Source organism: Martes martes (assembly GCF_963455335.1).
Source record: "Martes martes genome assembly, chromosome: 1".
Classification (NCBI taxonomy): domain Eukaryota; kingdom Metazoa; phylum Chordata; class Mammalia; order Carnivora; family Mustelidae; genus Martes; species Martes martes.
The window spans coordinates 30,946,363-30,972,634 of NC_137888.1; positions in this window are offsets into that span (position 1 = coordinate 30,946,363).

The following is a 26,272-nucleotide window of genomic DNA, read 5'->3' on the forward strand; positions in this document are numbered from 1 at the left end:
GGACACACTTGAGAAAAAACTGGAGATACATTGGTGGTATAATGAGAAAGAAGCATATGGAGGAAAATGAGAATACCAGAATGGATTAAAGGAAGTTAAAGACTATGAAATAGAGAAAGTAACCCATCAAATTTGAGAAGGTCTTAAAATATAGGTAGAATACATGCGATCTGATGTAAATGATAAATAAGAAAGTTTTATCTATTCTTGAATGAAGAAGAAGATAGTAAGAATTTTTTTTTATTTATTTTTTTTTTAGAAAAACTGCTGCTAAGTTTGTATATGCTTTAAAGAAAGAGACGGGTAGAATTGGTTCGAATACGCTATACCTGCCTAGTAAAGAAATGCCAGGGAAAGGTCAGACTCATGGTATATGTGTGTGTGTGTGTGTATGTGTGTGTATCTGGTATGTGGTGGTTAGTGCAATCTTTGGTTCATTCAATACAAATTTAGAATGCTAAGTTCTGCATTCAACAAATAAATACCCATTATTATTCCCATTTTACAAATGAAGAAACTGAGGCACTGAGAATTTAAGTAACCTGCCCAAGGCCACAGAAGAACTGAGTCAATAAAGATAAATAAGGTTATCTTCTATAGCAATGTGCCAGTGCTCCTTCAAATACATTTCACACATAGAAACACACACAAACATATATTATTCGTCATGATATATTTAAACAGGATTAATTCATCCCTGCTTTTGACCTGCAAAAATGGATTTTTTTGTATTCAGGGGAAATGCTTGTTTCTCAGACCCTAGCAACAGTGAGGGGATGTTTTAGCGTTAGATTTAAAAGCATCGAAAGTGGCTATTCATGTTTTTTCATCATGATTTGAGGTTCCCCATAAATTCCCTCTATGCCTGTAAACATCATTTTGGCAGGAGCCAATACATGGATCTTCCTGCTGCCTGAAGACACTCAAGCAACTGGCTTCACTATCTCCTTCTTTCCTGCTAACTTATTGGAGGAATAATTTTATCACAATCTTCAAATGACGAATGAGTAAGGGGCTAAGGCCATTATGTCAGTTCTCTAAAATTATAAAACAGGTCCCCCAAAATACAGCTTTTATAAAAACCATAAAGCTGGCCAAAACAAAGAGAAATAAAGTTGCCAGAACCAAAGATTATAGATCTGAATGTCATTTCATCATCAAACCATCAGCTTTGAAGTTCCACCTCTTAGCTGCATTCCAAGGTCCAGGAACTGGGTCCTTGACATCTAAAAGGCAACTAAGGAATCATTGAGCATTATATCAAAAACTAATGATGTACTATACAAGGCTAATTGAATTTAAACAAAAAAAAAAAAAAAAAAAGGGAAAATCATTAAAAAAAACTAAAAAAAATAAAAGACAGTGGAATAAAAAGGTAGGCAACAAAGATTCTTAATAGTCTGCCAAAACCAACAAAATTAAGTGTATGGGCTCTGGAGTAATACACTGGTTATATTTGAATTTTAGCTCTGCCACCTAGCAAATGATCTTCGACAAATTACCTGAATACTCACTGCCTCAATTTCCTTGTTTGTAAAATGGAAACAATAGCATATCTGAGAGCGTTGAAGTAAGGATGAAATGAGTTAACACATGTAAACAAAATGAGAGCAACACCTACACAGGGTTGTGCTTTATAAATGTTGGCTGTTGCTGTCACTGTTATTCCCTCACGTCAATCCCTTTAAGAATCCTGAAAGACTGAATGATCAGTAATGATTGTCTTTACTTCCTTTACTCTGTTTTATCCCCAACCCAGCTTGTTTTGTTTTCCTTAATATCAAACCATTGGAAATGCATTTGTCAATCACCAGTGATCATCATGTTGCCAAAGCCAAAAGCCATTTGTAATTATTATATTACTAACAATTAACACTTTTATTTTCTTTCTTTAATTATAAAGATTTTATTTATTTGAGAGAGGGAGATAGTGAGAGAGTGCATGAGCCGGGAAGGGGCAGAGGCAGAGGGAGAAGCAGACTTCCTACCAAACAAGGAGCCCAATGTGGGGCTCGATTCCAGGACCCTGGATCATGACCCGAGCCGAAGGCAGTCGCTTAACCAACTCAGCCACCCAGGTGCCCCTAACAATTAACACTTCTAATTATTGACATCCCATCAAAACATTTGATTTTCTTTACTTCCAAGAAATCATATTTCCAGGGTCCCACCTTGCTCAGGGACCCTTCCATCTCAGTCCCTTCTGACTCCTTCTTCCCAGCAAATAGATATTTGAGTGCTGCAGGACTCATTCCTAGACTTCCTTCTCTAAATACACACAGCCTCATACTAGGTCATCTCAAATAGCATCTTCAAATAGCATCTTCACGTGATGACTCTCAATTTCTAATCCCAGCTCTGATTTCAGCTCAGACTTCTTTGTTGGTCTCCAGACCTGCGCTAGAATCACTTACATGCTTTGTTGATATCACAACTTGCAAATAAAATAGAAATCACAAAATTAGAGGCACCTGGGTGGCTCAGTGGGTTAAAGCCTCTGCCTTCGGCTCAGGTCATGATCTCAGGGTCCTGGGATCGAGCCCCACATCGGGCTCTCTGCTCAGCGGGGAGCCTGCTTCCCCCCCCCCCCTGCCTGCCTCTCTGCCTACTTGTGATCTCCATCTGTCAAATAAATAAATAAAATCTTACAAAAAAAAAGAAATCACAAAATTAAAATGTTGAAAATTCACTCAGTGTCATTTTCTGGTCCCTTCTCCAAGAAAAGACCTATGTTCTTATGAAATAATTACTATAGATTTTGTTCACAGCTCCTTTGGGATAAAACGTCACAGGAGGATGTGATATGGGTGTTTAAGTTGTTCTTGTGGTCCAAGTTTCTGAGATAAGAACCGATACATTACTCCCCCCTGCATCCACTGAGCACCCATGATAGTCCATAGCACTCAGTGACTATTTTGCAAACGATTAAGTGAATGAAAGAACCCTACTTTAGGGAAGACATATACTGATGTTTCTTATCCTTGGCCTCCACAGATAAAAAAGGAAACCATGAAAATCATTGCTAACCCTCCTTTCAATTATCTTATTGTATTTTAATATCTAATTTCCAGAGGGACTGAAATTTTTGTGTTATTGTCCCTGAAATATTTGTCACATTTCTGTGATAGTTCTTATTCTTTATATCCACTGAAAGACAGAGAGCTCCATGTTTATAATAGCAGTGCCCAATACTGAGTAAGTTTAACGATCAGGGTACATGTTAAGCTAGAGACCTAAAAACAGGACTCAACATTGTGGAAAACAGTTGACAGTTCTTCAAAAATTAAGTACAGAATAATCATACAATTCAGCAACTCCACGGCTAGGTATATACCAAAAATATTTCAAAAATACATATTTGGAAAATACATTAAAAAATAATTGTAAAGGGATGTTCATAGCAGCATTGTTAATAGCCAAAAGTTGAAACCAACTGAAATGTCCAGCAACACATGAATGGGTAAACAAAAAATAGTACATACGCACGCCCACACCTACACACATGCAAATACTGAGTCAAAAAGGAATCATACATACTAAAATGCGGACAAACCTCAATGTATTATGCTTGGTGAAAGAAGTCAGACACAAAAGGTAATATACAGTGTATGATTCCATTTGTATGAGAAATGCAGAATAGATAAATAACCAGAAAGCAGACTGGTGGTTGCCAGGAGATGGTGAGAGGTGGAAATAGGGAATGGCTGTTTATTGGGACTCACTTATTGGGGTCACTTGTTGGGGTGATAAAAATGTTTTAGAACTAGACAGAGGCAGTGTGAATACACTAAAAGCCACTGAATTATACACTTTAAAATAGTTCATTTTCTGTGACTTTCACCTAAAAAAAATAAAGGTGTTTCTGTCACTGAACACTCCTGAGTAGGCAATTGAGGCAGGTAAGTGAAGTGCTGTGAGGTGTTCCAGGAGTATTCCAGACCTGCCCTTCTCTGCGGTCTTCATGACGTGGCTTAGCTTACATAGTTGAAGTTGGCTGATCAGCATCATTTCTCTGTCCTAGCCTTCAGGAAGGTGAAAATGAGGAACTAAAGGCAAACCCTTTCCTCTTTAAAGAACATAACCAAGGCAGTTCATGTATACATCACTCTTGTCTACATCTCAATGCCTAGAACTTGGTCACATGTCCATAGTTTACTAAAGAGACCAGGAAAAATAATATAGGTCAGGCACCCACGTAGCCCTTTAAAATTCAGGAGATACTATTACCAACAGGAAGGAGAGAATGGACAAAGCAAGACAATTAGCTGTTTCTCCTACAGAAGGTAACTGATCAATATTTTGCTAAAAAGTAGAACCTGATCTTTTCAGTTCAGAAATAATAATTAGACATAAAAAAAGAATCCTAGATTTATAGTATAAGATTTCTTGCCAAGGCCATGACACACACCAAAAATACTTCATACCAATATAGTATCATAATAGAAAATTACCTATTCCTTACATAAAGAGAAAGGCTAAAGTTATAGCTATTGGTTGAATAGAATAGCTATAATATGTTTTCTAGATACTTTTATCATAATCAAATATATCAGAATCTAATGGCCAGAAATAATGTTTCAATATTGAAATATAACTATAAGAAGAATGTGTTTGCTGTTTTTCCTCAGTGACTCTAGAGAGCTACCCAAATCAATTTATCACCAGACTCAGCTCAAACAGGAAAAAAAAAAAAAAAAAAAAAACCCAAACAACAAAAAAACCCAAAACAGAACAAAACACAATAAAAGAGAAAGGAGCCACTAGAGCCCTTAAAGCCCAGACTTGATTTACGAAGCACAAATGCTCCATATTTAGAACTGACCTCCTTTTTCTTCCTTCAAATTAAATTACTGGTACACTTATACCCTGATATTTGTTCACTAAAAGCTTATGGCTTTTCATTTTTACATCTGAGGTAGAAAAATGTATATTTATAATAGAAGCAATAATAACCAAGGTATCTAGTCTTAGGAGTCAAACACAAGTTTGGATTTAGCCTTGACTTGAGGCCCTTTGATTGACATTTCCATTGCTAGAGTTAACCCAAGTCATTTCAAGATCCAACTAAATTTCATTTTGTCTTATCTACAGGTTATCATTCTTGCAAGAATCATCTCATCCTGGCAGGATCTTGATTTAAGGCTTTAAAACACCGTGAGGCTAAAAGAGATTTTGCAAGGTCACAAACACTGTACATTTGTTTGGTAATACAAAACCTGAAGATGGAATGCCAGCCCATGCAAGATCACAGCAGTGGTTAAACATGTCACATGCTACATTCTTATTCACCATCAGGATGATTTTGGAGGTTGTCTTGTTCACAGTTTTTTCTTACAGACTGAATTTAATATTTTTTTTCCACGTACACACTTCTGAAAATTCCATTTTTTCCCAATTTGCTCACCTCAGAAAGGCTTGTTAGAAAAGTCATTAGTATCAGTATAAACATTCCAAAGGTACATTTTCTTTATCACACTTTACCTCCATCAGATAGGTTTTTCTCCTGTAGAAAATGGTTTTTAGGCTGATAAATTGTGTTATCATATGTAAGCATCTAGAGATAAACAACCTGGCCATTATCCATTCAGAAACATCGGTGGAATACAGAATTGAAAAATATTCATGTGGAAGTAATATGTGTGTGGATATTTATAGACAACCTAATTTCTTGCATGCATGTGGCTATGTCACTTAACTATTTTTGCTACAATTTCTTATGATGCATGTGTGCATGATGATATCCTCTTTCAATTTCAGATGGTTGAGCTTCCATTTTAACCTATCTATAATTCAAACCCACATGAAGATTTAAGAACGTTTTGTGAAAATTATGTCAATATTTCATATAACACAAAGGACAGTTAATTATATACATACACACACACATATATATATATATATATATAAAAGAATAATAATTCACCATACTTGTCTTGCTCTTTGGGACAGGCAACATAGCATGATGAATAAGTGTATATACATTTGTAGTTAAACTGAGTCTGACTCCAAATCAGATGTACACTTACAGGCAATGACATTTCAAAAAGACAAAGAGCACAGAGAAAAGGTATTCCCAAGGAGAATGCAAGAGAATATTCCAAAAAAGGTGAATCTAAATAGAACAGTGGTTCTCAACTAGCACAATATGTTTCCTTCCTCTCCCCATCTCCCCTTGCTTCTAGAACCTATGACAGTATGTGGAGACATGTTTGTCACAACTGGAGTTGGAATTACTACTGTCATCTATTAGGTAAAGGCCAGTGTTGCTGCTAAACATCCTATAATGCATAGAACAACCCTCCCACCAAAACCAATTACTCACCCAAAAATATCAGCTGTGCTGAGATTGAGAAAATAAGAAGTAGAATGTACACTTGGATGTAATAGGGTTTTTTGGTTGATTTTGTTTTGTTTTGTTTACTTGTAGCCTCAGCTATTGAAAGCTCCCATCCTAGGCACCATTGTCTGGATCCAACCATAATTTGCATCCCTGTATGTGTGTGTATTGGGGAGAAACAAGAGTGTAGAGATGGCAGAGGGAGGAGAAAGAAGGCTATGAGCCATACCGCATTCACTTGAAGAGCTGGAAGTCAGAGTATGACATTAAGAAATAAAAAAGGTATTATTATTATTAACGTTCATTCAATTGAGATCATTGTTTGATCCCAAGGGGTTTTTGTTTTGTTTTGTTTTGCTATTATTAGTTTTCTGTGACCACAAACTACCTACTTTTTGACCTGTAACGTATTAGATACCCTACAGTGTTTATTTGGCTATAAGGGCAATTATTGTAAGAAAGTGTAGTTTAAGCCACATACACCAGCTCTACAGCTGGAAAAATGGCTCAGTGAAGCTCTTTGTTGTGTGAGTTAGCATCTTCAAAAGATGGTCTATGCAGCCTGGCAAGTGAGGATAAGCACTGAACACTACATTGGAGAACTGGATCCTTGTGTGCAAATATGTACATCTTTAAATTTTTATATTATTGTATAATTTGCTTACTGTTAAACCCTACACGGAACACAATACTTGGCATTTTTCAGAATCTCAATGGACAGTTTTGACTCAACAAATGAGTTTACGGCAATCTAAAAATAGTCTTTAATGAAAATAAGAATTAAAAATTGATAATTATAGTTCACTGACTTGGAAGGAGACAACGTCTATAAAATTAAGAGTCACCCTGAGACCATGCATATTTAAAAATAACCTTCTGAAGTACTCCTGTATAATTTACAAGGCCTATTCTGGAGTAAGTAGCACTTGGCCAGCAAAAGAAACATCATGAGGACACATGGAAATATTTTCAAGTTTGAAACTGCATTTGAAAATGGAGAAAATAGTCCCTCATTTTAGGGACCGAATTTCCCTATACGTTAGTCACTTTCTTTCTAATCCAGGCCATAGTCTTTACAAAGAAAAACTTTCTGGTCTCAAAATATCTTGATCTTTCCATATCTATTCCTTTTCTTACCTTCTCTTTGGCTCTTCATAACACTTTCTCTTCTCACTCTGAACACTCTAAACTTTCTCACTCTGAACAAGTTGCTTCTCAACTTCCTTGATAGAGACCCTTTTCACATTTCTCTCCGGTTTTCATCAGAATGTTTTGTCACCTAACACACATTTTATATGACTGCTTTTGCCTAAACATTTCTCTCCCCATCCACACAGTAAGCTCACACACCTTTCTAAATAAAAACTTCATTTCTAAGATTCACATTGTTATATGTCGAATAGACATTTTCTACCACATGATTCTGTCCTGTTGCCTAAAATGTTTCAGGGGAAGGATAACTGAGAAAAGGCCAATCAGAATCTTTCCTGGAATTTTTAGAACTAGAATTGAGCGATGACACTACTTCAGAATCATCACGTAAACATGGGTCAGCAAGATAGAGGAGTTTGGTTGGAAGAGAGAGAAGAGAGACAGAGACAGAGAGATAGAGAGAAAAAGAGAGGGGATATGCACAGAATAGGTAGTAGGGATAGGGAGCCTCAAGGGAATGTTCTGTTTTGTAGGGACAGAGAGTGTTTTTAGTCATTGTCTCCAATTATCCCACTGGTTTAGGCTTATTCTCATCCCTGAAGTTCTTGGGAAAATCTCATAAAACTTTTCTTTTCGGATAATCTAATTTGAATCAGATTCATGTATTATCTAACAGAAGCACTTTTAAGAGGCTCAAGGGTCCTTCTCCATATACAACTTTCACCTAAGTAATCCCTTAAGTTGTCTTGAGGAACCACATTTCAAGCCAGCTGCTATCTGAACAGCTTCACATCGCGTTCATATCACCATCATATTCTGTTCCCTCAAAGGTCTTCTTCCTTCTGTGTGTCTGTATTAGAGAAAGCCAATTTGTCCATTTTCTTAAGCCAGAAACAGGAGTATCCTTAACAGCTCCTTTCCTTTTCTTTTTTAAAATTTTTCCTGAGATAAATAATACTCAATTATTTTTAAGATCAAAAATAACGGGAACAATCCATGATGAACATAACATCAAATGTCTAAACAGGAGATCAGCAGTATACCATGTGGACCCACCCTTTTCTTTTGAGCCCTGTGTTATGTCCTCTCTATTGTCACCTTTGCTTACTTTTTTAGACCGTTGTTAGCATTCTCCTGGGCTGTTGAAATAACCTCCTAACCATTCTCCCTACCTATCCCAAGCCCTTGAATTTCTCTTAATTTAGACAACAAAGTCATCTCTGTAATATGCAAATCAAATTATATCCTACCCCCCAATTAAAACCATTATAATGTTCTCCATTTCCATATGTTCCTGAATATGTTGTATAAAGCATTTAATGATCAGATCCCATCTCATCGCCTACACAATTCAGCAACCTCCTACTATCAGCAATGCTGAACTTTACTCTTTCACAATACTGAACTTCCTTTGGTTCTTTTTTTTTTTTTTAAGATTTTATTTATTTATTTGACAGGCAGAGATCACAAGCAGGCAGAGAGGCAGGCAGAGAGAGAGGAGGAAGCAGGCTCCCCGCCAAGCAGATAGTCTGACGAGGGGCTCCATCCCAGGATCCTAAGATCATGACCTGAGCCCAAGGCAGAGGCTCAACCCACTGAGCCACCCAGGTGCCCCTCCTTTGGTTCTTTAAATGCATCATTACGATTCACTCATTTCTCCCTCTCTCCCTCCCTCTCTCTCTCTCTGTGTGTGTGTGTGTGTGTGTGTGTGTGTGTGTTGTAACATGCTGTGTCTTTGCCTGGATTGGTCTTTACAATTTATATCCCAATCTACCTATTAAGCACTTTTATCCTTCAAACATGGACCAGGTTGATTTAATCCAGGAAGATAGACATTAAATACTCTTGATCTTCAATTCTCTGTCCTAAACCTTTTTCTCTTTTTTAGCTTTAGACACTTTCTCCCTGGATTATCTCAATCACTTCTTATATCTTCAATTATGACTCCCAAAGTGGGGATATAATCCCTCATTCTGAAATTACAAATATATTCAATTGAAACTATATACAGAATGGACAGACAGCTCAAGATCAATGTGTACAAGAGTAGAAATTTCCCCCACCTTGCTTCTTAGACAATATCTTCTCTGTTTTAGAAAATTACACAATCATTTGAGAAAGAAGCCTTCCTTGGCCATTCCTTCTCCCTCATGTCCAGTATCATTCTCCAGCCTACAGGACCTGAAAGACATCCTGGCCAACAAACTGGCATTGCCAGTGTTTGTATCTTTCCCAATTCCATGGTCACCGACACTGCTGCCAACACTGTTGCTGGCATTTACAGAGAATCACTGCCAATGTCATGCCCCAGCAGTGCTGCTGCCACCATCTGCACCAATGCTGCCAATGCCTCACACTCTTCATGTCCCATGGCAATTATAAAGCAATAATTCTTATAACTGCCACTTTTTAGTTTATATTTCAGCCTTCTAGCCCAAGGATTTGTGTGCGAAATAATGAGATCTGTGCTATGTGATAATCTTAGGGACAGAAGCGATGCTCAGAATCATCCTTCCCTTCTGTGTTCAATATTTGCAAACAATCCTTCAACCAATCTTACCCATCTTGACCCTCTTTTCCCCTAGGATGAATTTTTATTTTTCTAGGAGCTTTTTTTTTGATCCTCCATGTAAACATACCCTCGACTGCTCTTCACCAGTCCTCTAAATTATGCCTGAACATGTGTGAATCTGACAGTAAATATAGCTTAGGCTCGTGCAGTGACCACTGCCACTTAAATATGAGGTAGTCAATGAATAGTTGTTGAATACAAAAGTGAATGCATGCCCTTTATTCTTCTAGAGTTTCCTTTTTCCAAAATACTTCTAATGGTGTTTCTAACAGGTTAAGTTTTCTTTTTTCACTGACCACCTAAAAATCATTCTTAAAGAGCAAGGAACATGTAAATTACAATTTCCATTTCAAATGCACACGGATTGAAAATATAGGTAAGTATTGTTATCCTACTAATATTTAGGAATATGGCTTAATTCATCAGTTGTATTAAGTCAGATCAGTTGTGACTAATCTGTTAAAGGAGAGAAGAAGCAAAAGACAAGATATCCAGTCCTGTCCAGGGCCAGCCTTTGTACACCCAGGGCTTAGCACATTATCTAGCATATTTTATTTTAGGTCCTCAATACTTGTTTGTGAAGGGAAGGTTATCCTGCTGACGTTCAACTTCTCACAGAATCCTTTGGATAAGAAAGTCATGTCTCAATGCTTTTAATGATGGTATTCAATTTATCACTGAAAGGAAAAACTCCTTTGTCTCCCTGCTCACAGATACAATTCTTCTGGCCACCAAATGTGTGAGGTTTTTCCTAATACCAAGCAATTCTCCAATTCTCAGCTAACAATGACTGGGCATCCTACAAATTAACTCAATTCTGACACTATCTATTTGAAGACAGCATCAGATTCTACAGGTAGGGCTCAATCACACAAGACTGCCCCCTACTTTAGACGCCAGTTGCAAGCCCGAGGCTGTAACCTGTACGTCTGGTCAACTGGTTGTATATTGTGGGTGCCTACAACCCTCTACTTGGGTAAGGTAATTTGCTATAAGGGCTCACAGAACTCAGAAAAACACTGTACTTATATTATACAGCAATGCAACTCAGAAACAGCCAGTAGGAAGACAAGCCTAGGGCAAGGTATGGAGTGCGGGTGCACGGGGTTTCCATGTTCTCTCTGGGTACGCCACTCTCGCAGAACCTCAATGTGTTCCCTAAACCAGAACCTCATCAAATCTGGTTGTTCAAGAATGTTTATAAGGTGCAGTTTCCACCTCCAATTTCTCCATCTTAGAAGTCAATGCGTGGAGCTGGAAGTTCCAACCTTCTAATCACTTGGTCCTTCTGGTGGTGAGCCCTATCTAGAGCTCACCCTAGGAGCCTCACCCTAAGTTACCACATTAGCATAAACTCAGATTTCATCAAAATGTGTTCCTATGAATAATATAAGATAGTCTTACCCCTGAAGAAATTCCAAGGGTTTTAGTAGCTCCGTCAGGAATCAGGAACAAAGCGCAAATATATTTCTTAATATATCACAACTCAAGCTTTTTTAGATGGGCATGTTAGAAAATAACTTGATATTATATCAAATTGTGTATTACATATGATGTATCATATTATACATGGTATGATATATGATAATTAAAGCACATGTGATACATAAAAATCATCTATAAAATAACCCTAATATCAGGTAAAATCTAATTGAAGTGAAAAGATAGTCATTTGAGACATAAATCCTATAGACATTTAAAAACATTCTTCCTCTGATTTATTCTTTTCAAAAAAGATATGTAGTTGCAAAATATATCTTCCAGATCTCCCAGGAAAGCACAGATAAATTAAATTCACAGATTTTCCAGTGAAGCACAGATAGAATGATCAGATATAACACCATTTAATTAATGCTATTTATCTGAGGTAATGTGGCCCTAATTGTATCATGATTACCTGGAGTGCTGGTTAACCATGAACATTCCCAGGGGCATTATGTCCCAAAAGTCTTGGTTTTACCAGTGTCCCAGGTAATCAATCTGATGCACACAAAGTTTAAAAGCTATGGATAGAAGGAACTGATAATAATAACATAGACTGTATGCTAGATAAACTGGTACAGATCCAGTTGAATTATAATAGAATGAATATCTTATACTTAACTTATCGTTGAATAAAATGTAAGTGAGAATCAAGAAAAAATTTACTTGGTGATATTATTGCCTTGGTATCTGCTTCTCCCCCATGTCATACCTGCTTTTTTTCCTAGTACATGAATAACAGCTAAAACTTTTAAAGATGTTCCAAAGATAATGCTATTGGAAATGTCTAAATCAACTCTTGCTTAAAACTGTGTGATGCAATCCCAGTAGGATAGCCACTACTTACACTTAAGTGTATAATAGATACAACATAGTGAAAATAAGTGTTTTGTTAATAACAATCACTGTTTTGATTAGTTTTGGTTTGGTTTAGAAAAGCCTTTGGTGTACAATGTAGAAGACTAGTTTCCTTTTCTGTGAAAAGAAAACTCAGTTCTTCACCCAACTTTACCTCTTTACCTTTCGCACATACCCCTTACTCTTAGAAAATACAAGAATTGCGCATCCAAGAAAGGAACCGGTCCAGCTAAGCAACTCTTTCCTTCTTTGTTGGGTATCAGTGTAGGTTTTAATGAGCTCAGTCTCCTGGGGAGCATTTTAATGGTTTTTTCCGCCTCCCCTGATGACCATGTTTATGCTAAGTTTTGATACAGTATACAGGACTTGTGTAGTAATTAGCATTCAAATGGACCACTGATTTCCCTTTCACTGAGTGAGTTGTCTATTCCCAGGCTTGGAAATGGAATCGAATGAGTTAGAGCTTGTAATAATCAAGACATATTAACAATTCAAATCCTAAATTAAACATCCAAGATAGAGGGTGTAAAAGGGAGGAATCATCCATGTCACACACTGGCTAAACAACCAAAAGGGAATAAAACAAGGAGGAAGACAAACTTTCATGGCTAATGGTCTATCAGCGAATGTGAGCATGAAAAAGATATGCTACAGATAATGTCAAAGTGATACTGAATGACGGAATATGTTGATTTTTAAGGTTAAAAATTTTACTTTGTTTAAACACTGTTCATATTCTTTTCAATATAGTCACTGATAAAAGTTAAAAAGGAAATGAAGTAAAACTTCAACATATTTGCCTGATAGATATTTTAGGGTATGTCAGGGAATCACCTTAAGGAAGAACTGATAATTACTCCAGACCAACCTTTAGAATCACAATTATTTTAAAATCTCCTGAAATCCTGGTATAGTATCTGAAAACATTTAACATTTTATATGATAATATTTTGAGACATAGTTCCCTTGTATAATGAAATCCTTATACCTTCTCAGTGCACTCCTTAGAGAAATACACATCTATTCATGCAAACAACTAAATAATTGTCTTTTTAATCATTAAATTTAAAAAGTGGAGTAGAAGTGTAATAACTTTTACGCTTCAAGTCCTTAATGAATAATGGCCATAATTTATATACATATTATTGGTCTAATGATTTTCCTTTATTGCTGAATCTATGCCTATACAGAATGGTTAAAAATTAATAAAACAATAGCAACAATGTGCCTGAATAAATTTGATTACATTAAATAATTTTTTCTCAAACATTTACAAAGTAATACAAGGTTAATAGCTTGGTGAGCAGTAACCTACCAGATTTGCAAAATATCAAAGTAGTCATTATTATTCACATCTACAGATAAATAGGAAAACAGAAAAAATCAAACTCATAGCATTTTATTTAAAAAATGCTTTTGCTACATTTATGCGCTACACAGATAGCATGAATATATTTTTAGCACAATTAACCAAATACCCTTAAGCCTACTTTCTTCTTCATGGCTTTAGGCTGGTTAATGTGGAATTTAATTTGTGCTAATTTCTCAAGGTTAGTAAAGTGTGAAATATACTGTACAATGGATTTACACAACTTATAGTAGCACTCAATTGGTGTAAAATTTTAGAAAATGATGTCTTATAATTTTCTAACCAAAAAAAAAAGAAGAAACATTGAGCCTCCATTATCAGGGTTGAAACTGCTAATATTATAAAGGAGAAGGGTGTGTCCAATATAGACGAATACAGACTGCAAATAAGAATGAGCTCTAAATGAATTTGGGAATTACGGAAAAACACCATTAAAAGCATGGTTTCAAATTATTTCTGTTTAAGCTGGAACCAAAGCAATGTGAAGCAGTAACCTGAATGTTGCCCTTACCTAAAAGCCTGTTCTGTTCCCAGAACTACCTCTTCTAATAATCTTTTATCATGCAATTGGCTAGAAGACTCAGGAGTCAAAATTTGGGGTTTCTTCTTTGTATAGAAACAAAGTGTTCTGATTCTCTCCAAGCTACAAAAATATGGACCTTATATTTAGAGAACCTCTGCGAAACCATTTAGGTGGTCAATCTAGTTATATACCTGATTCATCTAAACAGCATTATTGGCACATAAAAACAACTTTTAAATACACAGTAGGTGGTAAGGAAAATGGGTGTGGTATACAATTTGTATTCTAAATGCACAAGGCTATTACACTGAAAGAAAATTCTACAAAACACTTAATGGATTAAACTTGAAAAGGAGTAATGATGTGAAAAAATATATAGGAGAAGAAGCAAATTGCATGCAATAAGGCAGAAAATAAAATTCAGTGAGATTTAGGTTTGTACAGAGTTATCTCAAACAAGCCACTCAGTTGTGTTCTTTTATGAGAACTCATAATGGAGCTATGGAAATGCAATAAGGGTTGAATAACTTGATCACAGAAAATTAGAATACATGTGCGCACACATTTGTGTGTATTTATACCATTTAGCTACATATTAAAAGCTATATTTTAACTATATGCCAGCATTTAAAAGAAATGTAAAGCAAATAAAGTTTAGAAATTTCAAAAAGTCATGGAAATCCTATTATCCCATGATGGGCTCAATACGGTCAGGTAAAACATACAATATTCTTCAAAATCTAAAGTGTTATGCAAATATAAGGTGCTATAAAGTGTAATATTTTCATGGCAAAAGCAGGAAAAAAATAATGCATTGTGGAAGTAATTTTGTTCTTCTATGTGACTGTGAATACACATTTGTGGAACAAATAAATCTGTTACTCTTCTTGTATGAAGATGATGGTGTGAAACCACTATTAATATAGTAAGTGCTTTGAGTTACTCATTATGGAAGCTAGTCAACCCAGACATAAAAAGATGGATGGAAAAAAAATTCTTAGATAGCCATACTTAGAATGTGTTTACTTACAGCGGAAGGGCTGGGGGCGTGTGTGGGGATATTCATAAGTTAACTTCATTTTCAGCAAATTTTATTTCCTGATTTCAAAAGAGCTTCAGATTTCATATTTATTTCATGATAGATGATTTGTAGTAATGCAGTCTAACTCATAAAGAAAAGATGCTGAAAACATATCACTGGTATCTTCTAAACCAGACTACAAAACACATGCAAGAATGCAAGAATTTTCTAGATCAATCAGGTAGTTGGAATCATTTTCTCCATTGATCATAATTAGAAAAATAATGTACTATACCAAGATATTCAGCATGTTGCTGACTATACTTTTATTGTCATCATAATTATTCATACATATTATGAAACAGTTGACACCTTATTTATATGTAACTTGCAGTAATCATGTAATTGTCTGCTTAATGAGTGATTGAAATTGTGATATCAAGAACTCCCCAAGATTTTAGCGATCCATCTCTATAAGACAAAGTAATATATATGCATTGCATTTTCTCAGGCATGACTTCAAATTAAAAATAAAAGTTATGTTTTCTTTACCCATTCAAATGTTACTCATCCTTCAAATACTCCCATTGAGTTTTACCTCCTTCATGACACATTTTCAATTTTTTCAGCCAACACTGGTTATTCTATTTCTGATCATCTAGATTTCTTTTATTTAAAAATTCTAATACTTGTTAATTCATTAGAAATAATTGGAAAAATCCAAGGGTCTAGTTTTGGAACCTAAGGGTAGAAAAAGTCTGCTCAAATAAGACAGACCTACCAGAAGTTTTAAAAGAAAAAGATACTGGATTTGTCAGAGAAGATCACAAGTCAATAGACAGAAACATTTAGAGAAATGTATTATAATGAAATGACATAAGATTAATACCTACAAAATATAAAGAGCTTAGTAGTTCATCAACAACTAATCCTAATGTCAATAAATGTATGAGAAGTTGCCCAAGCTCATTAGAAGTTGAGAATATATAAATTAAGTAATGAAGAAATAAAAAAGGATGGCTGGGGCTGAATCACTTTTTTTTGTTGTTGTTATAGCACATAACATCATCTGAGTATATTTGTTTGTTTATCTGTTAATTATTTGTATCTCCTTCCTAGACTGTAAGCTCCATGAGAACATGTCTTCTGCCTTGCTCACTGCTTTCAGTGATCACATGTAATACACAGGAGGAACAGTAGAAAGCTGAACATAAAGGTAATATAATCCCCACTAACTCATAAAATCAAAATATACAGGGCACCTGGGTGGCTCAGTTGGTTGAGCAACTGCCTTTGGCTCAGGTCATGATCCCGGACTTCCAGGATCGAGTCCCGCATCGGGCTCCCAGCTCCCTGGGGAGTCTGCTTCTCCCTCTGACCTTCTCCTCTCTCATGCTCTCTCTCACTCATTCTCTCTCAAATAAATAAAATCTTTTTAAAAAATTAAAATATACATTATCCATATAATAAATAAAATATATATACTATATATATCTAAATTGACTAGAATGTGGAAGAAACTATATTCTTCACACTGCTAAAAAATGTGAATTATTGCAGTTATTTTAGAAAGCAGTATCATAAATGCTATTAAAATCAGACACTGCACTCTGGAAAACAGCATAGAGGTTCCTCAAAAAGTTGAAAATAGAGCCACCCTACAACCCAGCAATCACATTACTGGGTATTTACCCTAAAGATACAAATGTAGTGATCCGAAGGGGCATGTGCACCCGAATGTTTATAGCAGCAATGTCCACAATAGCCAAACTATGGAAAGAACCTAGATGTCCATCAACAGATGAATGGATAAAGAAGATGTGGTATATATATATACAATGGAATACTATGCAGCCATCAAAAGAAATGCAATCTTGCCATTTGCAATGACATGGATGGAACTAGAGGTTATTATGCTTAGCGAAATAAGTCAATCAGAGAAAGACAATTATCATATGATACGAGGAATTTGAGAGGCAGAGTGGAGGGTTTGGGGAGTAAGGAAGGAAAAAATGAAACAAGATGGGATTGGGAGGGAGACGATCCATAAAAGACTCTTAATCTCACAAAACAAACTGAGGGTTGCTGGGGGGAAGGGGAGGTTGGGTTATGGACACTGGGGAGGGTATGTGATATGGTGAGTGCTGTGAATTGTGTAAGCCTGACGATTCACAGACCTGTTTATATGTTAATAAAAATAATAATAAAGATTTTTTAAAAATCAGGCACTGCAACCTTGCTTGTGAATCCCTATCCTAGAGAAATGAGCACAAGTGTGTAAGAATGCATACAGTAGGGCTGTGTTTAAGACAGCACTACTGATAAGTACAAAAAGGAGAAAGGAAAGACAGGAATGTGCATCAAATGGAAAAAAGTAGGATAAATTTTTGTACACTGATGTTATGGAACTTTATGCAGATAAAGAAAAGAGAGAGAGAGTCAAAGCTTGACTCATCGACTTGGAAGGATTTCCACTAGAGATGAAGGGGGGGAAAGGAGCAGAAAAGCATGACTATATCATTTCTTTTACAAATATTAGTGGCCAAAAAAACCTCATATTTGTACCTATACATGTGTGTTTATGATCACATGAACATGAAAGAAACACAACCCCAATGACACTCTGTTAACATGGATTACGTGTGAGGATCATGATGTGGGGGAAGAAGCAGAAGCAAGAAAATGAGTGACGGGCAAAATAAGAAAAGATTTTTTTTTTTAAGATTTTATTTATTTATTTGACAGAGAGAGAGATCAAGTAGGCAGAGAGGCAGGCAGAGAGAGAGAGGGGGAAGCAGGCTCCCTGCTGAGCAGAGAGCCCGATGCAGGGCTTGATCCCAGGACTCTGAGATCATGACCTGAGCTGAAGGTAGAGGCTTAATCCACTGAGCCACCCAGGCGTCGCAAGAAAAGATTTTTAAGAGAGTATCTATACTGACAAAATCAGCAGTGATACATTATTGATATCCTAATATTAAATTATATATGTAAATATAAAGAAATATAAAATATTTGAAGGGAAAAGAATCTCATAGAAGACAAAAGATTCCTGAACAAGGTTTAAAAGAAAGAAAAAGAAGAATAGTGTCAGAGGAGAAGTTCAAGGAAGCAAACACACTGGGAACGCTGCTATTGTCTATTAGCTTTTTTTTTTTCCTTAAAATTTTATTTATTTTAAGGGAGAGAGGGAGAGTGAGAGCAAGTGGGGGGGCAGGGAGAGGGACAAGCAGATCTGCCCTGAGCACAGAGCCCGTTGATCTCAGGACCCTGAGATCATGACCTGAGCTGAAATCAAGAGTTGGACACTTAACCAACTAAGCCCCTGAGGGGTCCCTATTATCTATTAATTTTCATCAACGATCCAGTTCTACATTTGCATGGCAATCCCATCTTTGGTTTTCTTTACTAAGGTATTTTCCAAGTGGTATTCTAAACATGGTGTATCCATCTCCTCTCAGTTTGCTCCCTGCAAACTCCTATCCAATCTGAATTGCACCGAATCTGCAGCCTAGAAGGTACTTAGTCTAGGAGATTACATGCATCCTCCCTACTCTGAAATTTCCCCTTTGCGTGATTTCTGACGTGTCCCTTTGTGTTGCCTCTTTGTCTCAGTTCACTTATTCTCAGGCACATTTGCTAGTTTTCCTTCCTCTGTCCACCTTACCTAGAATTATGTATGAACAAAAGAGAAAGTCTATTAAAAAAACAAAGAAAAAGGTAATTCTGCGAGGTGATGGATATGTTAATGAGCTTGATTGTGGTGACTATTTCACAACGCATACGTACATCAAAACACCAAGTTGTATGCCGTACATGTATATGATTTTCGATTACCTCCATAAAGCTGGGGAAAAATATCTAGAAAGTAAAAGCTCCAAACTCTAAGAAAAGAGATCTGGTAAAAGGAAATTGGAAACCAAGCCAAACAACAACAAAAAACACACACTTCAGATTATGAAACGAGAAAAATAATTTTTAAGGAAGTTAATCTCATCTCTTAGGAAAAAGAACATTCGAGATTTTTTTCACTAGGAGGATCAACAGGAAGCTAAAAACCAACTTGGAAAATTACACAAGGAGTCTTGCTGGCATCTTTCTTTAGAAAAAGCACTCTGTGGGACTCCTGGCTGGCTCGGTAGGTGGAACATGGAATTCTTGATCTCAGGGTTCTGAGTTCGAGCCCCACATTCAGTGTACAGATTATTTAAAATGATATAAGGAAAAAAGCACCCTGAAAAGGAATATTCTTGCATGGATCAGTAGAGGCAATAGTGATAGTTCTAACTGACTTTGGAACAGAAGTTAAATAAAAACTAAAGAAGAATATTAAAGAAAACTTTATGGAGATAACAGTAAGTCATAGCGAGACTGAAGCAGGAAGAAATTAAACTCTCCAATTTCTTTATATGTCTAGAATATCATTACCTTTGCATTATTTGTACTATATAGCTCTATTATAATTTAGCATCTGAATTACATAAACAAACAAAAATAGTAAAGTGTTCCTCTTTGATAAGCTGATGAAAATTTTAATATAGTTTGCCTCTAATACAATATTTTCATATCCAATCAATCATTCTCAAATTGGGAATCTGACTTTATTTTATTCTTAGCCCCAAACATTCCACTCATCACCTCCTCTTTCTCACACCCCAACTTAACATATATTTTATTATTCATCTATTTACCTACAGCTTCAGATAATGCAGAATGAAAGCAAACGCCTTCAAGGGATTTGTTCTGAACTCATCCCTTAGTAGCACATAAATATTTGGAATTAAAAATGAAACAAAATATGGAGTATTTTTCCTTTCAACACCACAATCTGAAACTATTTGCTTTACTTTACTGACCAATATATTTGCATATTTCTCTGGAAACAGAACCAAGCTTTTTTTTTTTTTTTTAAGATTTTATTTATTTTTTTATTTATTTGAGAGAGAGAGAGAGAGAACATGAGAGGGGAGAAGGTCAGAGGGAGAAGCAGACTCCCCATGGAACTCCAAGCCTAATGTGGGACTCGATCCCGGGAGTCCGGGATCATGACCTGAGCCAAAAGCAGTTGCTTAAATAACTGAGCCACCCAGGCACCTGCATTTTTTGTTGTTCTTGTTTTTTAAATAACAGGAATTCTAGAGGAGAACTGGATTTGGACAGATATGACTGATTCGTGGTCAACTATGGAAGCAGAGGGCTGAAGAACAGTGCCCCACACCAGGTGTTTGATGATTTCATGACGTTCCCCCAAATGTTTAAATTCCCTCTGTTATACAACTTCTCAAGAAGACATCTTGATCTTCTAACCTCTCTTAACCCCTACAGTGCTATCAAATCACTCCATGTTTTGCTATCTACTCCTCACTTTCTAAAGGTAACAACCACTAATCTGACCAAGTTATTTAATAAAGACCAAAAGCCACTAATTTTTTTTTGGGGGGGGGGAAGACAAGGCAGAGTACAATCCTTTAACATGAGTAAATATAAGCTAGGCAGGGGCCGGATATGACCCTTCCCTTCTCTCAGATAACACATGTGCCTTATGGCCAAGTGCTTTAACTGCACGTGTAAGCTGGATTGAGCCTCTTGCATCCAATTTCACAAGGGTTGGATATTCTTCGTTTTCAACCCCTCTCCCTTGGTAGGGGGGGGACAAGAGAATTGAAGATGGTGAGGTTACTGAAAACAATACAGCTGGAACAAACACTGCACTTCCAAACCACAACCAAATTTTCAAGAAGCCTATATATATAAGTAAAGTCTTTCATATGAAAGAAATCTTAATGTATCAAAAGTCTACACCAAAACCTGATTAAGAAAAAAAAGGGGATTGTCAGTGAGGATCGTGTGTGTGTGTGTGTGTGTGTGTGTATGACTTTTTTCAGTCTTCAACAGAAAGCATATATTGAATACATAGTTTGTCTTTTCAGTTTATGAAATTCCAGTCAATATCCTGTCACAAATTCAGTTTTTCAAGTTAAGATGACATAAATTAGTTTGCACTATTTTTTATTGTCTAAAAGTGGCACTAAGGTGGCCACAGTTGTACGAATAAAGGAGCACTGTTTTTTTTTTTAAATACTCTACTATTTCTGTGAAGATGAATGTATTAGGTGCAATTATGAACTTGATCTACATCTGCCTTCATTATTCATTCTCAGGAGAATTTGAGATCATCATTTCTTTTTTTCCCCCTCATGAATTTTCTTGGGAATAGGAACCTGATTAATTCATTTTAATTTTTGAGATTTCCTTTTCAAAGCATTCAATGACAAGGAATGGGCATATTTCTTTTTCTATGTCAACTTTGAGAATTTTTGGTCATTAAGATTACTTTTAGTTGAAGTTTACAGGTATTGCACATATAGATTTACTTTTGAAACATGGCTCTGAATGAAGTAAGGGTCATATAACCCATCAGTAGTATTACTTTATGCTCTCTCTTCTGTTTCATTACTTCCAAAGAATTAATTAAAAGTTGATAGGATTGCCCCTAAAATCAATTATCCCTTTGGTCTGAGATGCTGAGTACACATTATTGAGTTTTCAAATAAATTGAAAAAAATCTCAGTGAGGCAACAGCATTATCTTAATTTATAAACATTAATACAAGAAAATATCTGATTTGTTTTAAATGATTACTCCACTCTGTATTACCAGTATTATCCCTTTCTGCCCGTTTAGAAATCTACCAGAATACATTCCCAATCTATAATAACAGTGCACAATCACGCATAATTTCTCTGATACTGAATAGAGTGTTCTAGCTGAGTGTTTCTGGAATTCAGAGGCAGCATTTCACCAGATTTATACTGTGTTTCAATTTCTCAGTTGATGATCCCCCTAACCTATTTGTCTTTTCAATCTTGCAGTATGGAGGACTGATGGCTTCAGGGCCTTTTGGCCTTTAACCTTTAAATCCATTTTCTTGTCATTGTAACATGACTGTCCCATTTTCCATATACACATTTAATTTTCCTCTACCACATATATGCACGCACACACACACACAAAATATGAGATTAATAAAGTTATAGACAATGATTGAAAGTTATTTGAATTACAGGAATTTTTTCAGGCTCTCCTAAAAAAGAAAAGAACTCTTAAAAACCCGTAGCTAGTATTTTACTGTCTTTATCATGTCAGTAGTGTTCTCCTAAGTGTTCTCCTTTCATTTAAAGATGAGGCGTTGAAGCTCAGATGTTGAGGAACTTACTCTATCATGGAGAGTAAATTTCCAGGCTAGCCTTTGAATTTAGGAACCCTGATTCCAAAATCTTTCAGTATGCCACCATACCTTATTTAACAAACATACTATGTCTAATGAAAAGCTGGAGGAAAAGATATAAAAAGAATGGCAAGATAAATTTCCTTTAAGACCTTCAGGATCCAAGAGTAAAGCTAGGTCACCAAATTTCATTTCTATAATAACTTGAAAATAATTTCACTCAATAAAAATGGGTAAGTTAATAATTGAAGGAAGACGTGGGATCTGTACAGGCACTTCTCATTCTCAAAACAGAGTCAGTTCTTAATGTTCAGTAATAACTCTCTTACTTGAACTTCAGATCCATTTTCATACAGAGGCTTTATCTGCGGGGGTTGAAGTATGGCTTCAATGTCACAGAGAGATGGTTCTCCACTTCTCACCTAAACATTAACTTCAACAACTTAGAGAGATCATTTTCCAACAATATTAAAGCCTCCATTAATACTAAGATATTACTAACACCTTAATAATTGATATTTTAGGAAATGCTCCATATTCACTCTATGGCCTCCTATTACAACTAACTGAATATTGTCACATAACCCTGGTGATGTGCTCATTTTCCTTTGTGAATTACAATGATTGGCAATATGGGCAACCAAAGTAGCAAGGATATAACCTGATGAAGACTCAACGAAGGTTACAGTCTTAATGTAGTAATATATATTAGCATATATAATTGCTTGGACAGGATTTATCTGGTGAATTCTTGTTTTCCATCTCAGTTTGTTTCTTTGTAGTTGATGGCAAGGGTATTGAAAGATTTCTTACTATAGCCATAAATCTTTTTGACTGTAAGTCGAGAAAAGAGAATGCAATTGTTCCAATATGTCACTAAATTTTACAGTTCATTTTCTATAATACACAGCCATAATGCCAACAAATATCCACAATTTTGGCAACAGAATGGTTGATTTCCAGAAATACTATGTTGTCTCCTAAATAATGGGATGGGAAGAAAGATATATTGCCTAGCTTTCTATTTTCATCATATCCTAAAATTTCTACATATATATCTCCATTTTTAAACATAGTAGAATCCTCTGAATTATTTAGTGGTTTCTGGTATGTTTAGCATTTTCCCCCATAAGCCACCCAAGAATTGCATCAATGTGCTATTTTTGCTCACTAATGAAAATGTCAAAGATCAGACTTAAAAATGTTAAATAAAACTGAGCCAATCAGTCTCCTACTGTTGTTCATTTTGAGGCCAACTTTATTCAAAGACCGCTTTACTCCCTGTTGTTACTTCCTAGCTAAGCCTGTAATTGTCAGTAAACATTATCAAACAGGTTTTGGGATTGTAACTGTGAAATAGATGCTCTTGCCTATGATCAAAAGTAACCATTCAAAAGCAGGATTAAGTCAGATATCATTAATTCAGACTGCTAACCAGAGGAGTGCTGAAAATCACCCAACACCAAAACCCCCGGGTCGCCTTCTCAAACTAGATAAAATGATCTCAAGGATTTATGCCATTCTATATTTCTGTGAAAACCATTAGGAAAATAACATTTTTAAAAAATTTTCTTTGTTAAAGGTTAAGAGATATTCCTTTTAAAAATTCTGTAAATTCAGGAGATCATACTAGTAGAGATAATCACTCTTAACATATGTTTTCTTCCAAATATATTAACTAATTGATAGTTTAACATATCAAATTGTGTGTCTAGATCCTGATTTTTTTTCACTATATTTATACTATGAACTTTCTCATATCCTTAAAATTGTGTATTCTATAATGTCTATATAATTCAGGGAGTCCACAAGTTGAGAAACAGAGTAAACTTAATTTTAAACAATATGTAAATTACATATTCAAATAACACTTAACATTTTTCAGGTGAAAAGCCTCTAAATTTAGAGCAATGAGTTCAATTGTTAATTTGAAAAGAGTACAATAAATATAATAAAGTGTCAAAAGTGTCTAGAAATACAGAGAAAAAAGGTATATTTATTGCACTTTTATCAGATTAACAATTATACCCACTGCTTTGAATTTCACGATGCTTCACCTGAAAGTGTCTGGAGACTAGAGAAAAAAAATATCTGAGTGTGTTACTTAAAAATGTAGCCAAGACATGATTTAAAAACAAGTTTATCTTAGATTTCCTTGAAACAGTTTCTCTTGTTTTTGAATATCCACTTTTGAATATCAGTTTTTCTGCATCTCTTCTTTTTAGTAGTAAAACACATGATTTGCCATTTTATTTTTACAGCAAAAAACAAAAAGACCAACCTATACCATCCTGCCCTCTTTTCTGTGAAAACCTTTCTCGAGTCAGATCTACCAAAACATAAAGTCACCGTTGATCTCCATTCTCAGAGCTCTCATGCTCCCACCATGTGGAGTCTTTTTGTCATCATTTTGTTACTCTCTTAACTGTGGAAAGGACAGGCAGACACATTTATCAGAAAGAAAGCCTTATCGTTAGATGGTCAAACACAAACACCGAACCAAGAGGGAATGCAAAAGATGTTTGCTTTGGCCTTTGATTCCCTAACCAGATCATAACAAGGCATGTGCTTTCTAACAGCACAACTTTCATGGGTTTTTTTGTTTGTTTTTTGTTTTTGTTTTTGTTTTTTTTGCAAGGCCCTCTCTGTTAGCCTGGCTCAGTGTGAGCCAGGACCCCAGAATGGGGTTAATCACTTCACCCCAGGAATGAGAAGAGCTAGGGGAAAGCCCCACTTTGCCAAGTTTTATTCAAAAGATGATACCTGTCATCCATTCTGCCCAGTCATGAGGACATGAAGTTAATTAAGATACAGTCTCTGCCGTCAAGAAACTCCCAATCTGATGTGGATCGGTTGTCCCTGATTATAGGACATTATGATAACAAATGAACAAGTAACACAGTAGACAAGCCTAAATCAAATGGTGAGGTTAGGAACTGATTCTTGGGAGGTGTCATTTTGAAAACAATTAGGAATTTTTAAGATAAACTATAGGCACTTGTGTGTGTGTGTGCGTGTGTGTGTGCGTGCATGTGCCTGCGTCTGTGTGTGTGGTCTGTATTGCATAGGAACAAATGCCACAGAACATTCCAGGTGGAAGAGAGGTGAACTCAGGGAAACCTAAAGGGCTCATTATTCCAAGTAAATGAAGTACTAGGGGAGAGGCAGAAAATAAAAGTTGACAGATATTAGGAGAAAAAAGGACTTAAAATCCTTGGTCAAGATATTTTTCTTTACCCTGAGAGCTCAGAGGAGAAATGTAGCTGTTTTATTAAGGCACATTATATATGACTAAATATTTCCATTTTGACTTCAATATGGAAGGTACATTGGATAAAGAGCATCACACTGGAGGCCAGAGACCATTCAGGAGATTGAATTCTATGAAGACTGCAGTGTGGCCATTGAAAACTAGGATGGTTTAGAGAGGGCTTTAAGATGCTGAATCCTCAGTCCTTGGTGAATACATAGTTTGGTGGGGACCGTGAAAGCAAGCTGGTGTCAGAATGACTGCCATGTTTCTAGCTCAAGCTTCCGGGACGCTGAGATTGCAGATACAGGAGGAAGCTCAGGTTTGAAGGAGAATATGAGGAATTCAGTCTTGGATATACGAGTTTGAAGGGCTCACAGAACCTCTATGTAGAGATGTCCTTTAGACAAATCTAGAGATCTGCAGTCTAAATCTGAGACCCATAAGAATATAAACAGTGGCCAAAGGCATGAGAGGGAGTGG